The following is a 22,624-nucleotide window of genomic DNA, read 5'->3' as shown; positions in this document are numbered from 1 at the left end:
TTTTGGGTCGAGGTCAAAATCGTTTGGTGTAGTGACAACGGTGTTGTTTTATGGGATCAGATTACGGATTATACGGATGTTCTATAAAAAAAAGTAAAATGTGTGTCCTCAGGAAACGAAATAAGACACGTGTACCAGAATGTAAGTGAATCGATGTTAGCGAGTTCAATCAGTGACTTCAGTTAATAAAATGGGCTTTCAGTTCACTCCTTCCATTAGTAATCAGTTATTTAGTTTCTTGATAAAATTGCTTGCAAGGTGAATGTTGAAAATAACAGTTTTCAGGATCATTTTAACAACTTCAGTTATGGCAAATGCGCTGCTATGCTTCACGTTTCGTCCTACTTATTTTACGGGAAGATACCTTTGTGTAAACAGCTATATGTTCATTTTGAGAACTGGTAAAAAGGGACAATATATCTCGTGAAAATGAATTTTGAAAGACTGCAGATCAACAGTTCCAGTTGTCTCAATATCATTATTTCTAAAATACTTAGAGACCACAATCACGAAAGCCAAAGTAAATCTTTTCGAGTGTAGCAAAAATAGTGAAAATTTATTTAAAAAATAGAAAAGTAAATGCAAAGTCAAACTTGATTACATTACGTATTCCTCATAGCCCGATATAATGATTACACATTAATAGTATGGATACGTTAATCTATAGTTTAAACCAATCTCCTCAAGTAATCGGGACTGGATTGGCAAGCATAAACATACATATCAATGCCGCTCCATACCAATAATATAATTACATAACATACCTGATAACAACACTTCATGTTCCGCTCGTCAAACGTCAGAATAAATTTACAGGTATCAAAGCAGACTAACAGGCCCACTAGCAGTAAAAAACAAAACAAAACAAAAACAAATAAATTAATAAATCCAAATGAATAGATGGAATACTAAAAAACACCAAAATATGCACGCCCCCTTTAAAAAGGTAGGGTGCAAAAGTGGCAAACCGGTAAAATATGCCAAGATTCAAACTCAAAACTATACAATCGTATTTTACTCGATAAATCAGAATGATCTCAATGTCATAATGTGGGTAGTTACAGAATCGAAGCAAAGTATTGTACATATATGTATCATGAAATAATAATTTATCAACTGAATAATACATAAAAAATACTCTTATGATATGTATAACATCACATTTGAGTAAAAAAATGCATGCGTTGAGCTTGTTAGATGTTTTAAAGATTAATGGAATAGGTAGAAAAGGACACCCCCACTTGGGAACTTGGGAGCAGAGAGACGTCACGGTTCAGTGGTTACAGCTATAGGGCCTTCTGTGCTCTCTGCTCAATATATTAAGGGTGGTGATTTAGAAGAAGGTTACGCTGGAAAAGTAGGTGATGTGGCTATACTACGTCAACAGGCAGCTGTGCAGTCAACCAGAGAGTTTGTTGTTTTAACCTGTCTGACAATTGTTACGTCTGACCAGGGAGACAATAACAAGCTGATGTTAACACATGTGATCTAACGATAGTTTTGCGTTCTTTAGCATGTTTTGGAAGGGATGGCCGTGGTGTATCATTTATTCTTTCATTCATTCACATATGTACTTCTTTACAGTTTAAAGATCTCACAACACCGTTTATTAATGTGTCCCAGCATAGTCACTGGAGTTTGGTCACTCTTGATTAGGGCTTTCACAAATAACTTCAACTTCATAGATATATATAGGTTGAATTTTGTTATATTTGTAGAATACCTAAATTCAAAAGAATCTCAAGGCTTAGTATTCTAAGTGTACTGTATATGTTGCTGGAAGTAAAGCTCTGTGTTCGGGACCCGTGAAGATATGGAGTAGAAGAGGCCTTCAACAACCCATGCTTGCCATAAAAGGTGACTATGCTTGTCGTAAGAGGTGACTAACGGGATCGGGTGGTCAGGCTCGCTGAATTTTGCTGACACATGTCATCAGTTCCCAATTGTGCAGGTCGATGCTCATGCTGCTGATCACTGAATTGTCTGATCCAAACTCGATTATCTACAAACCGCCGCCATATTGCTGGGATATTACTGAGTGCGACATAAAACTAAATTCACGAAATTAAACTGAATCGTCATTAGAATTTCATTTACTTTTAAACCATATGTTTGCAAAATATAGAAAACGAGCAAACGAAAATATATTCGTCCACGAGCGAGTTTAGTCGAATTAAGACCGGAAAGATTTCATTTTTTTTGTCGTGATACTTATAAACACACTTTCATTCATGAATTTACAACCTCCAAGACAATAAAAAAAAAACTATGAAAATTTAAGTGGAAGTCCAGATTCTTGTACTTGGTACAAATTAGCAGAATTAAGTCAAAATGAGTTGAATTTTGTGCCATGATACTTACAAATATATCGTTATTCATTTACAACCTCCAAAACACAGGAAAAGATGTATTTTGAGTAAAAGTAATTATTCTGGCATATTTTTTAAAAATCTTCCTGAACTCGCAAAAGTAAGTCAAAATCAGTTGAATTTTGTGTCATGATACTCACAATGGCACTTTCATTCATTTACATCCTCCAAAACATTAGAAAAGATGTATTTGGAGTGAAAAGGAAATATTTTCGCTCATGGGCCCCAGTGTTTTTCGCCCATGGGCGAGATGTTTTTGAAAATCGGTCTCAATTAGCAAAATTAAGTCACTTCCGGTTGCGCATGGGACAAGGTCGGACGTGATTCATATCGGCTCCGCAACCCACGGACCTTTTTTCTCTTTTTTTTACTGGAAAGGTTCTCCAATGAATACATTATTGGGTTACCAGCAACACCCACTTTACCTAAATTACTAAAAGTGAGCAAAAAACCCGCTGGAACTTTTTAACATTCTTGGACTTTTCTGTGTTCGTGTACCATGCCGGACCAGCGACACACACGCTAAAACTCAACAATGGAGGAGGTCGTACAAGCTTCGGAAAAAAGGTTGGCTGAGTTGATTAAGGATACTAATTCAGAACTGCGAGCTTCAATAGACTCTATAAAAACAGAATTAACAGAAATGAAAGGCCAAATAGCCGCAACTGACCACGAGGTGTCATTGCACACTGACGAAATCAGGGACCTCCGTGGTGAACTCACAAAAGTTAAGCAAGCTTATGAGACTTTGGAAAAACAAGTTATACTCAAAGACATTCATGACAGGAGAAGTAATCTCCTATTTTACGGAATTCCAGAGGAACCAGAAGAAAATGCCGAGCGGGTATTGAGAAACTTTTTTGTGCGTTGTTTAAACTTTAGCGAACAACGAGTTAGTGACATTTACTTCAAAGTTGCACACCGCCTGCCAAAGTCAGAGTACTAAAGGGAACATCGCCCTTCCGCTCCTCGCTGTATAATAGCCACCTTTCTCCAAATAAGTGACAGAGAAGCAGGCCAGGAAGCAGCTGAAAGGGACAGGATACAGTGTCCAAACAGACTTACCGGGTGCGATGAAAAAGAGGAGAGCCATCCTTGGACGTCAGGCAAACAACATCCGTGAAATGACCAAACTCTGGACTAGGGTCCGAGTCGTAGGAACAGAGGTGGTATTGGAGACCAGAGATCCATCAATCCCATCGTCCGTGTGGAAGATATACCAATAGATATTCTTCGTCCCTGATACCTGGGCCGTCATGCTTTGTGTTTACAAACACAACAAACGATATGGACAAATGATACCCTCCTACAACATACATCGGTGGTGCACAACAACCGGTAATTTCGGCTGTTCCTTTCCGATTCCTCTATACAAACACAAACAATGTGGAAAAAGGATCTCCAAAAACAACTCTTTAAATATCACGTTATATTTTGAGTTATGATACATTATACAATACCTGCGATTTGCCTGTGCTTTTTATTGCATTTATATAATAAGTTGCACGGTTATCGTGTTCGACCTCACGTGCTTTTCACACGCGCTGAGCGGCAATATGTCTCTCTAGCTTGGGACACGTGGGGCGATTACTTGGCTCTGAATGTTTAGTGTCTCCTCTGTCTGATTTTATGATTGTATGGAACATATATTGGAGCACACGTAGTGAGTATCGATACATGTAAGTAAACAATTACTTGAATACCTGTTTTACGAGTTGTGGCGTGCTACAACTAACCAGACAATTGTAATCTGCTTTTGTATTTGTTTCTACCGAATTATGTCTCTATCTATAACATGCCGTAAATTATGACCTTCTTTTCCGTTCACGAGGCACTGCTTGCACAACCAAGCAGACAGTATTAATTTTGTGTTTCTATTGTTCTTAACGCCATGCCTGTGTCTAATAAATGTGAACTACATTTCTATAACCAGCTGCACGGCCATCGTGTCCGATCTTACGTGCTTTTCGCGCTCTGAGCGACAGTGTGTTTCTCTAGCTTGGGACACGTGGCGCGATTATTTGCTTCATTTGGCTCTGAATGTTTTGTGTCTCCTCCGTCTGACTTTACGATTGTATGTAGCATATATTGGAACACACGCAGTGAGTATCGATACATGTAAGTGAACAAGTACTAAAATACCTGTGTTTTACGAGTTGTGTGCTACAACTAACCAGACAGGTAAGTCTGTTCTTGTATTTATCTTACCATCAAATTATGTCTCAATCTATAACATGCCGTAAATTATGACCTCTTTGGTTCGCGAGGCACTGCTTGCACAACCAAGCAGACAATATTAATTTTGCCTTTCTATTGCTCTTACCGAGATGCTTGTGTATTGTATTACATTTCAATAACTAGTTGCACGGTCATCGTATTCGATCTTACGTGCTTTTCGGGCTCAGAGCAGCAGCGTGTTTTCTCTAACTAGGGACACGTGGCGCGATTGCTTGAGCAGACGTGCTTTTCTTGGCTCTGAATGTTTAGTGTCTCCTCTGTCTGATTTTATGATTGTATGGAACATATATTGGAGCACACGTAGTGAGTATCGATACATGTAAGTGGACAAATACTTTAATACCTGCGTTTTACGAGCTGTGACTTGATACAAAAACCAGACAATAGTAATCTGTTTATGTATTTGTTTCTACCGAATTATGTCTATCTGTAACATGCGACAATTATGGCCTTCTTTTCGGTTCACGGGGCACTGCTTGCACAACGATGCAGGTAATATCAATCTTGTTTTGTATTGTTCATGCTGATCATCACTACCTCATTTTGATAAACCAAAGGTGCTCAACAAAACCTTTGATATGTTCCACTACTAGTCTCTCGCTGTGCGCGGGAATCTATTTTAATAACTCAGAACACGCGGCGTGATTACCTGAGAGATATGTTTTTGCCTTTGTTTATGAGTCCTTCTCGTTCTTTGCGAGATGATATGGAGCACATACTGGAGCAAAGGAAATAACTGGGTAATGATTCATCTTTTTTTCTTTTTTTTCTGCTTTAATACTCGTGGTTTACGGGATGCGGATTGCTACAACAAATAGTAATTGTTTTTAACACTGTTTCACCAAATTATCTTCCCAGTTATGAAATGTTAGACTCCACTATCCCTTTCAAAAACCAGATGGGCTCCACCTTCCGATACTATTCGTACTACCCGTGGGTTGCGGGCTGTTACAACCGACCGGTTGATCTTTGATATTTTCGTTGTTTTATATATTCTTGTTTCCATTTTTACCATGTTGAATATCACAATCTCTCCTTTGATAGCAAGATGTGCTCAAACAATACCTTTGACATGCCTTTGTAGATACCACTATGTAACCACTAGTACCTTGCTACAATCCACTACGTCTAATGTGAATATTATTGACAATGGCGGATAAACTAAAAATTATATCACAAAACTGTAGTGGTATAAATGATAAACTTAAGCGTAAACAATTGTTTACATTTCTAAAACGTAAAAAGCATCCATTTATTGCCTACAGGATGTACACTTCACGGAAAATATGGAAATTAAAATACGGGATGAATGGGGAAATAAAAACTGCTTTTTTAGTTCCTTTAGGAGTAATTCTCGTGGCGTAGCAATCTTATGCTCTAAATGGCTAGACTTCGAGTTGCAAGGGATAACTACAGACGAAAAAGGTAATATGATTATAATTGAAATGAATTTAGATAGCTATAAACTCGCTATTGTTAACCTCTATGGTCCAAACAATGACGATGCAGAGTTTTATATATCCCTTAAGCACAAAATAGAAAGATTTCAAAGTGACCATGTGATTTTATGTGGAGATTGGAACGCTGTACAAGAATTCTCTATTGACACATTCAATTATAAGCATATGAATAACTCTAAGGCCAGAGACCAAATTGTACAATTAAAAGAAGATTTAGATTTCGTTGATGCCTGGCGTGAAATGAACCCCTACGACCGGCGATATACTTGGCGACAACCCACTCCACTTAAACAGGAGCGCTTAGATTACTTTCTTGTATCCCATAATATATTACCCTCAATTATACAATCAGACATAGAACCAGGCTTCAAAACAGACCACTCGTTGATATCAATGACATTCAAACTATCGGATCTAAAACGCGGCAAAGGGTTTTGGAAATTTAATAACTCTCTACTAAGAGACCATATTTATGTAAAGAAAGTGAAAAATATTATCTCAGAAACAGTTGCTCAGTATAAAGTAGATACAGAATCTGATGACTGTACCATTAATGACCAACTTCTCTTCGAAACTATCTTATTAATGATCAGAGGAGAAACCATTAAATACTCATCCTTCCAAAAAAAAGGAAAGAATTAAGAGAGAAAAATATCTTTCTGATAATTTAAATGAAAAAGAAATACAACTTGATGAATCTAATAGTGAAACCGTTAAAAAGGAAATAATCACCGAAATAAAGGCTATTCAACAGGAACTTGAAGAAGTATATCAATTTAAAACCCAAGGCTCAATTCTAAGATCGAAAGCGACTTGGATTAAGCAAGGCGAAAAACCATCCTCTTTTTTCTTGGGACTGGAATCTAGAAATTTCCTTAATAAATCTTTTTCTAGATTACAAGACTCAAACGGACGTATTCTTGAGTCCCAAACTGACATTGAGAATGAAGTAAAACTGTTCTACCAAAAACTGTACAGCAAACATGATGTCTCTGACATAAATTTAGATAATCTGCTTAAAGGCTATTCTGTTCCGAGGTTAAGTAGTGATGCAGCGGCGAAATTGGAAGGTATACTTACAAACGATGAAATTCTTGCCTCCCTAAAATGTCTTAAAAATAACAAGAGTCCTGGTGCAGATGGTTTCACCGCAGAATTCCTTAAATGTTTTTGGTGTGACTTAGGCAAATATTTGGTTCGTTCTTTGAATTATGGATATAAAAATGGAGAATTATCAGTATCACAAAAACAGGGACTTATCACATGTATACCTAAGGGAAATAAACCAAGACAATTTATGAAAAATTGGCGTCCAATATCATTGTTATCAATATTTTATAAAGTTGTTTCAATGGCAATTTCTAAACGAATAAAACCTGTGTTGAACTTACTGATCAACGAAGATCAAAAAGGCTTTATGTCTGGTAGATACATAGGGGATATCACCAGACAGATATATGACTTAATTGAGTATACTGATACTTTTATTATTGATAGATTTCGAAAAGGCCTTCGACACTGTTGATTGGTCGTTTATTGAAAAAGCTTTAACCTTCTTTAATTTTGGGGAATCAATAAAACAATGGATAAAGGTTTTCTATAAAAATATTAAATCGAGTGTCCTGGTAAACGGTTTTGGGACAGATAGCTTTGAAATACACAGGGGCTGTCGTCAAGGTGACCCATTATCACCATATCTCTTTATACTTTGTGTTGAAATTCTTGCAACAATGATACGTAATAAAGCAGAAATAAAAGGAATCCATGTAGGCAATGTAGAATATCTGCTAAATCAGTTTGCTGACGATACAACCTGCACCTTAGATGGAACAGAACGTTGTCTACACGCAGTGCTCCAAACCTTAACTTTCTTTGCCCGTTTTTCAGGATTAAAGGTCAACATCGACAAAACTAGAATAATTTGGATTGGCTCAAAGAAACGTTCAAGAATTAAACTTTGTCAGAAGTGGAATTTAAACTGGGAACAAGGAAACTTTGAACTATTAGGGATAAAATTTGACCTGGATATTAAAGAAATGATTGATTTGAACTACAAAGATAAGTTAAGACATTGCGAATCCCTCATGTCAATATGGTCAGCTCGAAACCTAACCCCACTGGGCAGAATAACTGTCTGGAAATCGCTTGTCCTCCCAAAACTAAACCATTTGTTTGCCTCTCTTCCTAACCCTCCGGATAAAATGATTGAGGATTTGCAAGGTAAATGTTTCCGATTTATATGGGGGAACAAACCCGATAAGGTGAAACGTGATCAATTAATATGTACTGTAAAAGATGGGGGTCCTAATGCACCAAATATTGAAGAAATAATGCAAGCTCAAAAAATTTCCATAATAAGACGATTTTATAATAACCACACCAAATGGTGTAATCTCTTTTCTGAAAATTTGCCTAAACTGGGATCTGCAACGATCTTCGAATATAATTGTCCAAATCTCAGAAACATTATCAATCCACTTGTAAGAAACAACTTCTACTGTGATCTCCCGAATGCCTGGTGGGATCTACTATCCGCAGATGGGGCAACAAATTCACAAAACATTACCTCTCAACTTATTTGGTACAATCAAAATATTTTAATCGATAAAAAAACTATATTTTACCGAAACTGGAATGCAAAAGGTGTAATATTTATAAACGATCTCCTGAATGACTCTGGAAATTTCTTTTCTCGAGATATCTTGGAAAATAAATACAATGTAAAAACAAATTTTCTAGAATATTCAGGTGTAATAAACTCAATTAAAACATTCCTCAAAAGAAGAAATATTAGCTTAGAAACAATTAGGAAAAAACAAAACCCTTTGCAACCATATATGTTAAACCTTTTGAATAGGCAAAAACAAGGCAGTCAATTATACACCTGGAAATTAATCAAGCAACACCCCAATTTTTTCTATTGGAGCAACTTTGAAGTGTTCTGACAATCAAAATATGCCGGGTTGATATAGTTTGACACTTTTTTATTCAACAGACGATCTCTGACAAACAACTTAAAGGGAAAAAGTATCAAGACTTTGCTTTATTGCAACGAAATCCAAATTCTTAAAACTGTCTTAAATTCATGAAAAAATGGACACAATTTACTATTCATCCACAGACGTTGTTGTCAGGTGTATTAACACAAATGTCACATGGAAAGAAAGAACAGTCATCTGAGAGTCTGCACACCGACTTTCATCAATATCTAGTGTGTCCTCCCTGCGCACGCACCACCGATTCCAGACGCCTCCTCATTCCTTGGATGAGTCTCCGGATCTGATTCTGGGGGATCCTGTTCCACTCCTCATGCAGGGCAGCCGTCAATTCGTTGAGATTATGGACTGGTGGGTCTCTCTGCCTCACACGACGGCCAATAAAGTCCCACAAATGTTCAATGGGGTTGAGGTCAGGGCTCATGGCAGGCCATGGAATTCTGTCAATTGCATTTTGCCGCAAAAAATCATTTACAGCATGCGCCCTGTGAGGTCTAGCATTGTCGTCCATAAATATGGGTCTCGTTGCCAGAGGATGGTTCTCAAAATGAGGTACCACAGCCCTGTCAAGAACCTCCTGTTGGTAACGAACACCGTTAAGGTTGCCACGGATGGTAATGATATCCAACTTGCAGTTCATGGAAATGCACCCCCATACCATAACGGAACCTCCCCCAAAGGCCACAGTCTCCTGGATGTTCCGTGGAGCCATTGCTGTGTTCCTCTGCCTCCAGACCCGAGTACGACCGTCCACCATGTGCAGCAAGAACCGGCTCTCATCTGAGAAATGGACCTTCCTCCAAGAGGCAATGTTCCAGTGCAAACGGTCATTACACCAGGCCAGTCGGGCTGCCTTATGGGCTGGAGACAGTCTGGGTCGCTTGATTGGCCTCCTTGCCCGGTATCCTGCAGCTTTCAGACGATTCCGAACAGTCCTGTTCGAGATGGGTCTCCCTGGAAGCCACTCCTGTCTCAACCGAGAGCTCGAGTCGAAGGACCTGCGCCGTACAAGTCTCAGTAAAGCTCTGTCCTCCCGGACTGTGGTCTTCCTGGGTCTTCCTGGTCTAGGCAGGTCTTTAACTTCATTAGTGGCCCGGTATTTTTTCAAAAGTTTTGAAATTATGGAATGATGTCGTCCGATTTGAGTCCCGATTTGTCTTAGAGACATACCAGCATTCCTCATGCCGATTATTTGCCAACGAGTGGCCTCTGATAATTTCCTACGTGCCATGACATTGAAATGAATGAAAAACCGAATGCAATCGACAACCTGCGCTTGTAAACACCCCAGGGAAAAAGTGCATTTTTCGAAAGTTGAGGTTAAAGCAATGCACGTGCGCTGTGCAAGCTTCACGCGCGTCATATCAACCCATGAAAAGCTCATGCTGTATGTCAATACATCAAAATTGAATAATCAATCATCAAAATTACTTCGTTAAACTTTGTTAAGTTTTTATGTGTCTTTGAATTTGGTGTTGCTTAATTAATTTCCATATGTATATTTTACAGGGCCCTACTGGAATCAAAATCAATAAAAATCAACATTGCGTAAAATAGAATAGAATTCTAGAGAAAAATATTGATACAAACTATTGGCAACAATACAACCATATCCCCTTCCGTTGTTCTGAAGATACCACTCTGCAATGGTTTCAATACAAACTCTTGCATCATATTTTACCAACAGAAAATAGACTCTATAAGATGCAATATGCTGACAATAACCTGTGTAGCTATTGTTCGGCTTCTATAGAGACAATAACACATTTATTTTACGACTGTAGCAAGGTAAGTCACATGTGGCGAAATCTTCAAAACTGGCTCAACAAAAACCTCGAGGCAAATTTAAAGTTCACTAAAAAACAAATTCTGCTTGGATTCGACCAGAAAAATAATGACCCAATCAACATAATTCTTATTCTTTTCAAAAAGATTATCTTCGACTGTAAAACATTCAAACAGATGCCAACTTTTCGGTTTTTACAACTGGAACTTACAAAATATTATGAACTAACAAAATATTCAGCTGCGATATGTTCACAAATTGATCACTTTTATAAATTTTGGTCTATCTGCCATGATCTGTTTTCTGAATGATGCCCTAACTTTTGCATGTTATATTATGTATGTTCTCTTTTCTTTAATTACAAACCCACAGAATGTACTCATCATAAATGGACTTTGTGTATCAAAGTAAAAATGGAAAAAAAAAACAAAAAAAAACAAAAAACAAAAAAAAAAACAAAAAAAAAAACAAACAAAAAAAACTCTGTACAATGTCCTCTCTGAGGTATTCGTCAAATGTTAGAAAGGTTTCGACTGTCGACCCAGAACACAAAGGGACACACAAAATGACTAACACACAAAATGTTACATTTATTTTACGTCGATATTTACATGACATGTTTGTTAACAGTTTAAGTTGTATAATTTGTCAATGATTAAAATTGGTTGAAAATCAAAAAAAAAAAAAAAAAAGAATTAAGTCATAATGAGTTGGATTTTGTGCCATGATACTCATAAATATATCCTCATTCATTTACAACCTCCAAACCACAGGAAAAGATGTATTTCGAGTGAAGGCAAATAGTTTTCAAAATTGCTCTCATTTAGAGGAATTAAGTCAAAATGAGTTGAAATTTCTGTCATGATACTCATAAATGTACTTTCATTCATTTACATCCTCCAAATATTGGAAAAGATGTGTTTGGGGTAAAAGGAAATATTCTCGCCCATGGGCCAAAATGTTTTTCGCCCATGGGTGAGATTTTGTTAAATAGCTCTAAATTAACGGAATTAATTCAAAATGAGTTGAATTTTGTGACATGATACTTATGAACATACTTTCATCCATTCACAACCTCCAAAACATGGGAAAAGGTGTATTTTGAGTAAAAGTAATTATTCTCACCCATGGGCCAAATGGTGTTCGCCCATGGGCGAGGCGTTTTGAAAAATCACTCTAAATTAGCCGAATTAAGTCAAAATAAGCTTAATTTCGTGTCAAGACAATAATAAATACACGTTCATTCATTGAAAAACTGCAAAGCCTGGAAAAAAAACATGTAGTTTCAATGAAATTAATTATTCTCGTCCATGGGCCAATATGTTTTTCACCCATGGGCGAGATTTTTTAAAATCGCTGTTAGTTAGGAGAGTCAAGTCACAACAAGCTGAAATTTGTGTCATGATACTTATCAACATTTTTTCATTCATTTACAACCTCCAAAACATTTATTCTGGATGAAATTAAACACTTTCGCCCATGGGCCTACCCATTGGCCACTGTTCGCCCATGGGCGAGCGAGTTTAAATTTTGAGTTTTCGAAAAATTTTTTTTCATTTTTTCATCCTTAGCACATATACACAACAGCTGCTTGTTTAATTTTGCGAAATCCCTTGTGAGAGAGTGGCCACAGTGCTGAGAGTTTCTGGACTTTTCTGAATCCAGAATTAAATTGTGACGTGTTCAGAGTAGAATGTAAAACTAGTGAATAGACCTAAAAGAATGTATCTATAGAGGGCAGTACAATATAAAAATGAGCTATAGGTTGCCAACAACTGAAGGTAGATCACCATACCAAGGACCATCGGGACTTATGGTACATTTGCTTCCTGCATGGCCTCTAGTTGGATTTACATCATCCTTTCAGCTGTTGGCAATTTAGACAAATCTAGCCATACAGTAAAAGAACACTTATTCTACGATTAGAAAGCTGGAAAACTGAAATTTACTTGAAATGTTTTTGGACTTAAGTACCTCTCAGGAGGACAAATATTTTACAGTACTTCAACCCCCTTTGAGGGTACAGCCACTAACGATTTGAGTTACGAATTTAATCTTCCAATTATAAAATATTTATCTATTTACAATTCAGTTAACAAATCTAATTGCTTTAAAAATACAATAATTAAATGAGGACTACTATTGCTAAAAAGATCCTTCACAGTTCGTGAATTAAAATACTGATCCCTTGTGATGGAATACCCAACACAGTCAAGCAAGATATGGTTGACCGTGATTCTTTCATCACAAGGGATGCAGAATGGACGATCCTCACCTTTCAATAGGCATATATGAGTATATCTCGTATAGCCAATACACATCGTCACAAAATAACCTCCTCAAATCTGGACTGACAACCCAGGTGGGTATACTCAATATAAGATTTTATTTCCTGTGATTTATTTACACCCACTTGAGTGTCCCACTTCCTTTACATCAGGTCACGGATATACGATCTAATCATAGCTTTATAATCAGAGTATGGAATAAAAAGTGGTGTCACAGATTTGTTGAGTGCTGCCTTTGCAGCAAGATCAGCCATTGTGTTACCAGGAATGCCTATGTGGCTGGGTAACCAACAGAAGACGATGTCGTATTGGCCAGATCATTATGCAATTATTAGCAAGATCATTATACAATTCAATTATTTCTATTAAAAGTGGATGTTTACGTCAGAGGTTTTTAATTGCCTGGAGGCAAGAAAGAGAGTCGGAATAGATAACATACTGTTTATGTCTAGGATGTCTTTCAATATATTTAAGAGGCGTTAATATGGCGTTTGCTTCCCCTGTGAAAATAGAACTATTAGCCGATGAGTTAGTTATTATTTAACGTCACACGGCAATATTTCAGTCGTATGGTGACGAGAACAAACATGATTATAAAAAGTATGTATATATTCTAAAACCCGTCGGCAAAGTACATTAAAATAACTAGAGTGTCACAATTCGAATTTAAAACTAGCATATGAAGTTAAAACTTACAGCAGGCACCCATGAAGAGCCACCTCCTCGTGGTGGGTGCTGGGTAACGCTAAGTGTTCTTCTCCCGTGTGGACCCGGGACAGAATGTGTTCACAGCACCCCATTGCTTGTCGTAAGAGGCGACTAAATTGGGCAACCTGTTTGCCGTGGGTTGCGTCCCGTGTCGGTGGAGGACGGGATCCTGGTGGTTGAGGGCAGTTGGGCTTTTAACTGTGTTCCATTTGCCCAACACACCACTTCGGCCCTTACTTCACCTAGACGGGTGGTTGAATGGGCCCGATTCAACCAATCGGCTGGTCATGCCAAGCCCTGTGCATAGACTACATATGTGTCATTGCAGAAATCTGATTTGGAATTATTTTGAAGTTTGGTCTTGGCACTATTGTTAATCTGTAAATTTAAGTATTGTATATTATGATCATATGAACTTTGCCTAGAGTCTTGTGCCAGAAGGCGATGGCTCAAGGGCCAATCTGGTAGATTAATTTCCTAATTCTTCTACTAGAGTATATCATCCGGGTATCCTTGGTGCTGCAGGCTGGAGGTCCGCTTGCTTTAGCATTGTCCTTGTGATACTCCGTGGTGGGTGGGGAGCTCGGATGATGAACCAAATTAAACTCACCATGGCTTATGAAATTCCACCCAAGAAAACAAAACGTTTACTTGAAAGTGACCCTGATGATACTGACCATAGACCGTCTGCATTGATTGAGTATTGGCCGCGTTTCGTTGTGATTGAGACTCCTGACAAGACACCCTTAAAGCTTAACCCCTTTGCTGTCTCCAAAGGTATTCAAGGTATTGCTGGAGATGTGAAAAACATTAGACGATTACGTTCGGGTGCACTGTTAGTTGAATGTAGTAAAAAACAACAATCCACCAACCTGATGAACATCAAATCTTTCGTGGGCATTCTCGTCACTGTGTCTGCTCACAAAACACTGAACACAAGCAAAGGTATCGTTAGGGATCGAGACCGATTGTTTGACGATATGTCGGAACTTGATATAGGATCAGAAAAGAAGGATCAAGGTGTACTCTACGTCAAGCGCTTTTCAACCCGGAGAAACAACGAAACCATCAAAACGAATACGTATCTGTTTACTTTTTCCTCTCCAAATGCACCCAAATCAGTGAAGGCAGGCTACTGTAATATTCAGGTTGATACATACATCCCCAACCCGCTCAGGTGTTTTAAATGCCAGAAATATGGACACGGTGTATCTACCTGCACATTGTCTGTTGTGTGTGCTCACTGTGGTGAGAAGACACACACAACAGAAGATTGTGACAGTGACTTTAGAAAATGCACCAACTGCTCAGGCGACCATTCATCTTCGTCAAAACAGTGCCCAATATGGAAAGAGCAAATGGAAATAAACAGAATAAAATATACCCAAAACATCTCTTTTTCTGAAGCAAAAAAAATGGTAAAGAGATCTGACCTTACAGAAAGTTATGCTACAGTCGCAAAACCACCATCTGAGTCCAGATTTAAAATAACAAAATCATCTACAGGCTGCCAAACTACCTTGACTTGGGTAAATGGCGACTCTCCACAGCCTTTTTCTCCTACTATGTCATCTCAGACTGAGGAATCACTTCCTAGTACCTCAAAGTCTTCTTCTGATAACAAATCATCATCTCAGTCAAACTCAAAATCTCAGTTTCTGAAAACGTCCATTCTAGGGCACACTCTCTTGTCGCCCTCCAAGAGAGTGCGGGGTAGATCCCCAGTAAATCCCCCCAAAAGATAGTTTATTCCAATAATATTGTACAGTGGAACTGCAGAGGATTTAGGACTAATTTACATGAATTACCGCTATTAGTCCAAGATTTGAGACCTTCAGCGTTATGTCTCCAAGAGTCATATTTAAAACAATCAGATACATTTGACCTTCGTCATTTTAATGCATATCATTGTTTTTCACCTCCGGGTGATAGGGCCACTGGCCATTCTAGTCAGACAAAACGTTATTCAAAGCCCTGTTCCACTTATTACAAATAAGCAAGCTGTTGCTGTGAGAATTACTTTACATGTAGCGTTTACGCTATGCTCACTCTATATTTTGCCATCTTCAACATTTGCCAAAAGCGATCTTCAGGCTCTATATGACCAACTCCCGAAGCCCTGTATTATAGTGGGAGATTTAAATGGGCACAACCCACTCTGGGGTAGTGTAACTATAAACACTAAAGGTAAATTGTTGGAGGACTTTTGTTCTGACAATGATTTATGTATTTATAATGATGGTTCCAACACATATTTACACCCTGGTACAGGAACCTATTCTGCTCTTGACTTGTCACTCACAAATTCAGAACTACTTAATGAATGTGACTGGTCAATCCACGATGACCTTTGTGGAAGTGACCATTTTCCTACTATTCTAAAATCTGTAACTCCATCTGATGTTCCTGCATCATCAAGGCGGAATTTTAAATAGGCCAACTGGGCTCTATATGAAACACTGTGTGCTGAAAAACTTAAACCTGAACGTTTTATTGACGTTCCTGATGCTATTAAATGCTTTTCTTATGAACTGAATTCCATAGCTGATGAGTGTATACCAAAGTCCTCTGCAGTTCCACACATAAGAAAACCATGGTTCAGCGATGACTGCAAACAAGCTAGGAAGGCAAGGAAAAAAGCAGAACACTATTTCCGTCGCCATCCTATGGTGCATAATTTAAATAAATTACAAATTTTAAATGCTAAAGCACGGCGTACTTTTAGACAGAACAAACGCCAATCTTGGCAAAAGTATGTATCCAAAATAAATTCTCGGACACCCATGTCCAAGGTATGGAACATGGTCCAGAAAATTAAAGGTAAGGGTACTAAATCTACAGTCCATCATCTTAAACATGGAGATCAGTTACTTACAGATAAATCAGATATTGCAAATAAACTGGGTGAAACCCTCGCTAAACACTCTTCCTCTTCTAATTATGTACCTAAATTTCAGCAGTATCAAAAACAAGAAGAAAAGAAAACTATTAATTTCAATTCTGATAATGGGGAAGATTATAATGAAACATTTTCTATTCATGAACTCCATACTGCTCTTGATCAAGCTCATGACACTGCCACAGGAGCTGATAACATACATTATCAACTCCTGAAGCATTTACCAGAATCCTGTTTAGAGACGCTCTTATCAATATTTGATGATATTTGGACATCCGGAAAATTTCTTTCTTCATGGCGTGATGCTATAGTGGTACCAATACCTAAACCTGGACGGGATCATACGGATCCATCCAGTTATCGTCCGATTTCATCAACTAGCTGTGTTTGCAAGACCATGGAACGCATGATAAATAATCGACTTGTTTGGTACTTGGAAACAAATAACCTTATCACAGATATACAATGTGGTTTCCGTAAAAACAGAAGTACTGTCGATCACTTAGTGCGTTTAGAAACATTTGTGAAAAACGCGCTGATTAATAAGCAACATGCTGTGTCTATCTTTTTTGATCTTGAGAAGGCATATGACACAACCTGGAAGTATGGCATTCTGAGAGATCTACATGATTTCGGTTTGCGTGGTCGTTTGCCTCAATTCATAGGCAAATTTTTAAATAACAGACAATTTCAAGTCCGCATGGGTTTTACCCTGTCTGATCTTTACAATGAGGATCAGGGTGTTCCACAAGGCAGTATTTTGTCAGTCACACTTTTTAGTATAAAGATAAACAGTTTATCTAAAGTTGTAAACGATTCCATTGATGGATCCTTATTTGTGGATGATTTTAATATTTCTTGTCGTGGTAAAAATATGCATACCATAGAGCGGCAGTTGCAGTTGTGTTTAAACAAAATAAATAAATGGTGTCTTGAAAACGGCTATAAATTTTCTAAATCGAAAACTAATTGCATACATTTTTGTCGTAAGTACAAATCACATAAAGACCCTGAACTATCTCTAGATGGGACTCCCATTAAAGTTGTCAAGGAAGCCAAGTTCTTGGGATTAATTTTTGACTCACACCTTACGTTTCTGCCTCATATTAAATCTCTGAAAACTAAATGCCTGAAAGCACTTGATTTGTTGAAAGTGGTATCAAATTCTAAATGGGGAGGTGATCAAGCTACCCTCCTCCATCTATATCGATCACTTGTCCGTTCTAAACTTGATTATGGATCCATCGTATATGGTGGAGCCTGCAAAAGCAATCTTAAACTTCTTGATTCTGTCCATCATCAAGGTCTGAGACTTTGTCTTGGGTCCTTTAGAACTTCACCTATTGACAGTCTCTATGTTGAGGCTGATGAACCTTCTCTTGAGCAGCGCCGTATAAAGTTAGCTTTACAGTACATTACTAAATTATACTCTAATCATTCTAACCCTGCATATAACTGTGTTTTCAATCCCCTTTATGAGGATTTATACAACAAAAAGTCTTCTCTTGTCCCGCCTCTCGGACATAGAATTAAACCCTTTCTTTCTGCTGCTGGCATTCAGTTGGAAAACATAGCTCCCTCCCGTCTTCTTTCTTCTCCTCCTTGGCAGTTGGTGAATCCTCACGTAGACCTAACATTGACATCATTTAAAAAATCAGAGACTAATGAATTACAGTATAAGCAAGAATATAATCAATTAAAACATAAATGTAGCAATTATAAATCCTTATTTACAGATGGGTCCAAGGACGGTGGCGCAGTGGCTTTAGCCACTGTCATTGGATCCAGAACAATATCTTCCAGATTACCAGATAATAGTTCTATTTTTACAGCTGAAGCTAACGCCATATTAACAGCACTTAAATATATTGAAAGACACCCTAAACGTAAACAATATATAATCTTTTCAGACTCTCTTTCTTGTCTTCAGGCGATTAAAAATTTATCATGTAAACATCCACTTTTAATTGATATTATTGAATTGTATAATAATCTTGCTACTGGCCAATACGACATCGTCTTTTGTTGGTTACCCAGCCACGTAGGCATTTCTGGTAACACAATGGCCGATTTTGCTGCCAAGGCAGCACTCAACAAATCTGTGACACCACTTCTTATTCCATACTCTGATTACAAAGCAATCATCAGAACCTACATCCGTGATCTGATGCAGAAGAAGTGGGACACCCAAGTAGGTATAAATAAATTACATGAAATAAAACCGTATATTGGTTATACCTACTTGGGCTGTCAGTCCAGATTTGAAGAGGTTATTTTAAGACGATGTCGTATTGGCCATACACGATATACACATGCGTACCTATTGAAAGGTGAGGATCCTCCGTTTTGTATCCCTTGTGATGAGAGAGTCACGGTCCGGCATATCCTGCTTGACTGTGTTGAATTCTCCATCACAAGGGATAAGTATTATACAGTTAAAACAATGAAGGATCTTTTTACCAGCGTTAGATCTCATTTAATTATAGGTTTTTCGAAAGACATTGATTTTTTAGTTGAATTTTGAAAACGTGTTGTGTAAATAGATGTATTTTAATTATTGGAAGTTTAGATTAGTAACTTGAATTGTTGATGGTTGTACCCTCAAAGGGTGTTGAAGTACCGTAAAATTTTTGTCCTCGTGAGAGGGTACGTAAGTCCCAAAACATTTCCTGTATGTTTAGACTTCCACTGGTTTTAATCGTAGCATATGTGTATTTTTAATTTTTGGCTAGATGTGTCTAAATTGTTAACAACTGAGGGGATGATGTAAATCCGACTATGGTCCATGCAGGTAGCAAAGGTACTGTAAGTCCCCATGGTCCCTAGTATGGTGATCTACCTTCAGTTGTTGGCAATCTATAGCCTGATTTTACATTGTATTGTCCGAGTAGTGATATTATTTTTAACTTTCCATGCTAGTTTAATTGATATTGTGATATTCTAGTTGTTTTACTGTCCTTCGTTGACAGGTTTTTATACTATACATATATTCCATTTCAGAATTAAATGCTCTCGTCACGATATGGCTGAGACATTGCCGATGTGACGTTAAACATTAACTCACTCACTCACTTACAGAACAATTTGGACAATAAATGTTATAAAAGTAGGCTATAGATCACCAGCAACTGAAGGTAGATCACCATATATACTAGGGACAAAGGGGACTGACATTACTTTTGCTACCTGCATGGACCCTAGCTGGATTTACACCATCCCCTCAGCCGCTGGTGATTGTAGGAAAATGAAGCCGAAATTTAAAATGACAAAAATATTACGTTTAAAATACTGCTAAGTATAAATTTCACTTTGAAAGTTTTGGGACTTACGTACCCTCTCAGGGGAACAATAATTTTACGCTACTTTAACTCCCTTTGAGGGTACAGCCACTAACAATCGCAGTTGACAATTCACACCACCAAGTTTAAAAGATCAGCTTTCTATTTACAAAACATATTATTCAAAATTTATCTAATAATTCTATTTCCTGTAAAAATTCAATGATTAAATGATAATTAACATTAAAAAGTCCGTCATTGTGATGGCAAAATTAATACAATCAAGCAAGACATGCTTGACTGTGATTCCTTCATCACAAGGGATACATGTAATTTATCAATACCCACTTGGGTGTCAAACTTCTTCTGCATCAGATCACGGATATAAGACCTAATTGTAGCCTTATAATCTGAATATGGAATCAGAAGTGGTGTCAGAGATTTACGGATGTAAGTTCTAATGCTAGCTTTGTAATCAGAGTATGGAATAAGAAGTGGTGTGACAGTTTTGTTGAGTGCTGCCATAGCAGCAAGATCGGCCATTGTGTTCCCAGAGATTCCTATGTGACTTGGTATCCACCAAAAGACGATGTCACATTGACCAATTAAAAGTGGAAGTTTACAAGAAAAGCTTGAAGATATGAAAGAGAGTCAGAAAAAATTATATACTGCTTATGTAGAGGATGTTTTTGAATGCATTTGAGAACTGTTAGTATTCCGTTTTCTTCAGCTGTAAAAATAGAGCTGGTATCTACAAGATACGTTTTTGGATCCAATGACAATGGCACAACTGCGCCACCATCCTTGGACCCATCAGTAAATAAGGATTTGCGTGCACTATATTTACTTTTTAATTGATTATATTCTCGTTTAAATTGTAATTCATTAGTGTCTGAGTTTTTAAACTTTGTCAGTGTTAGGTCAACTTGTGGCCTCACTAACTGCCAGGGAAGAGAAGAAAGAAGACGTCAAGGGATATTCTCCAACTCAATCCCAGCAGCAGAAATGCATTGTTGGATTCTTATCCCAAGAGGAGGAACAAGTGAAGTTTTATTATTATACAAATCCTCATACAGAGAATTAAAAACGCAGATGTGAGCAGGATTGGATTCATTTGAATATAACTTTGTAATATATTGTAACGACAATTTGATACAGCGATGTTTCAAAGATGGCTCATTGGACTGTCAATGGGAGATGTTCTGAAAGATTCAAGACATAGCCTCAGACCTTGGTGATGTACAGAATCTAATGGCTTTAGGTTGCTTTTGCAGGCTCCACCATACACAATGGGACCATAATCAAGTTTGATCGAACCAGAGATCTATATAAATGAAGGAGGGTAGTTTGGTTCCCTCCCCACTTTCAGTTAGAAAGAACTTTGAAGAAATGGAGTGCCTTCAGGCATTTGACTTTGTGGTACTTAATATGAGGCAGAAAGGTTAGATGTGAGTGAAAGATGAGACCATGAAATTTATCCTCCTTCACAACGTTGATGGGCGTGCCATTTAATGATAATTCGGGGTCTTATGGGGTTTGTATTTCCTTAAAAATGTATACAATTAGTTTTAGTTTTAGAAAATTTAAACCAGTTTTCCAGACACCATTTACGAATTTTGTTTAGACACAATTGTAACTGGCTCTCAACAGTTTGCAGATTTTTACCACGGCAAGAAATATTAAAATCCACAAATAATGATCCATCAATTGAATCACTTAAAACCTTTGAAAAAGGTTTTAATACTAAATAGAGTGACCGACAAAATACTGCCTTGTGGGACACCCTGATTATAATGAGCAGACAGGGTTGAGCCCACGCAGACTTGAAACTGCCTGTCAGTTAAAAACTGTCATATAAAAAGAGGCAAACGGTCTCTCAAACCAACATCATATAGAGCCTTCAAAATGCCATGCTTTCAGGTCGTATCATAAGCTTTCTGAAGATCAAAGACAATTGATACAAAGAAAGGCAAATGACCTCGCAAACTAAAATCATGTAAATCCTTTAAAATACCATGCTTCCACGTAGTATCGAATGCTTTCTCAAGATAAAAAAAATATAGATATTGCGTGTTGTTTGGTGATAACAGCTTTTTGACGAAGGATTCTAAACGCACTAAATGATCAATAGTACTTGATTCTTCCGAAAACCACATTGAATATTTGTAATGAGGTTATTGGTTTCCAGATGCCAAATTAATCTGTTATTTACCTTTTTTCCCATGGTTTTACAGACGCAGTTGGTTAAAAGATATCGGTCTGTAATTTGATGGATCCGTGTGATCCCGGCCGGGTTTTAGTATTGGCACAACAACGGCATTACGCCATGAAGGAGGTAAAATTCCAGACATCCATATTTTGTTAAATATATCTAAAAGTGAGACCAGACATAAGTGTGTCAATAGTTGGTGTGTCAATAGTTGGTAATGAATATTGTCATCACCCGCTGCAGTGTCATGGGCTTGATCAAGAGTGAGGAAGTGAGTGAGTTAATATTTAACGTCACATCGGCAATATTTCAGCCATATCGTGACGAGAACATTTAACATGAAATGGAATATATTTATATCATGAAAAACCTGTCAACAAAGGACAGTAAGAC

Source organism: Haliotis asinina, chromosome 1 (assembly GCF_037392515.1).
Source record: "Haliotis asinina isolate JCU_RB_2024 chromosome 1, JCU_Hal_asi_v2, whole genome shotgun sequence".
In the NCBI taxonomy this organism is placed as follows: Eukaryota; Metazoa; Mollusca; class Gastropoda; order Lepetellida; family Haliotidae; genus Haliotis; species Haliotis asinina.
This window is presented reverse-complemented; position numbering follows the sequence as displayed.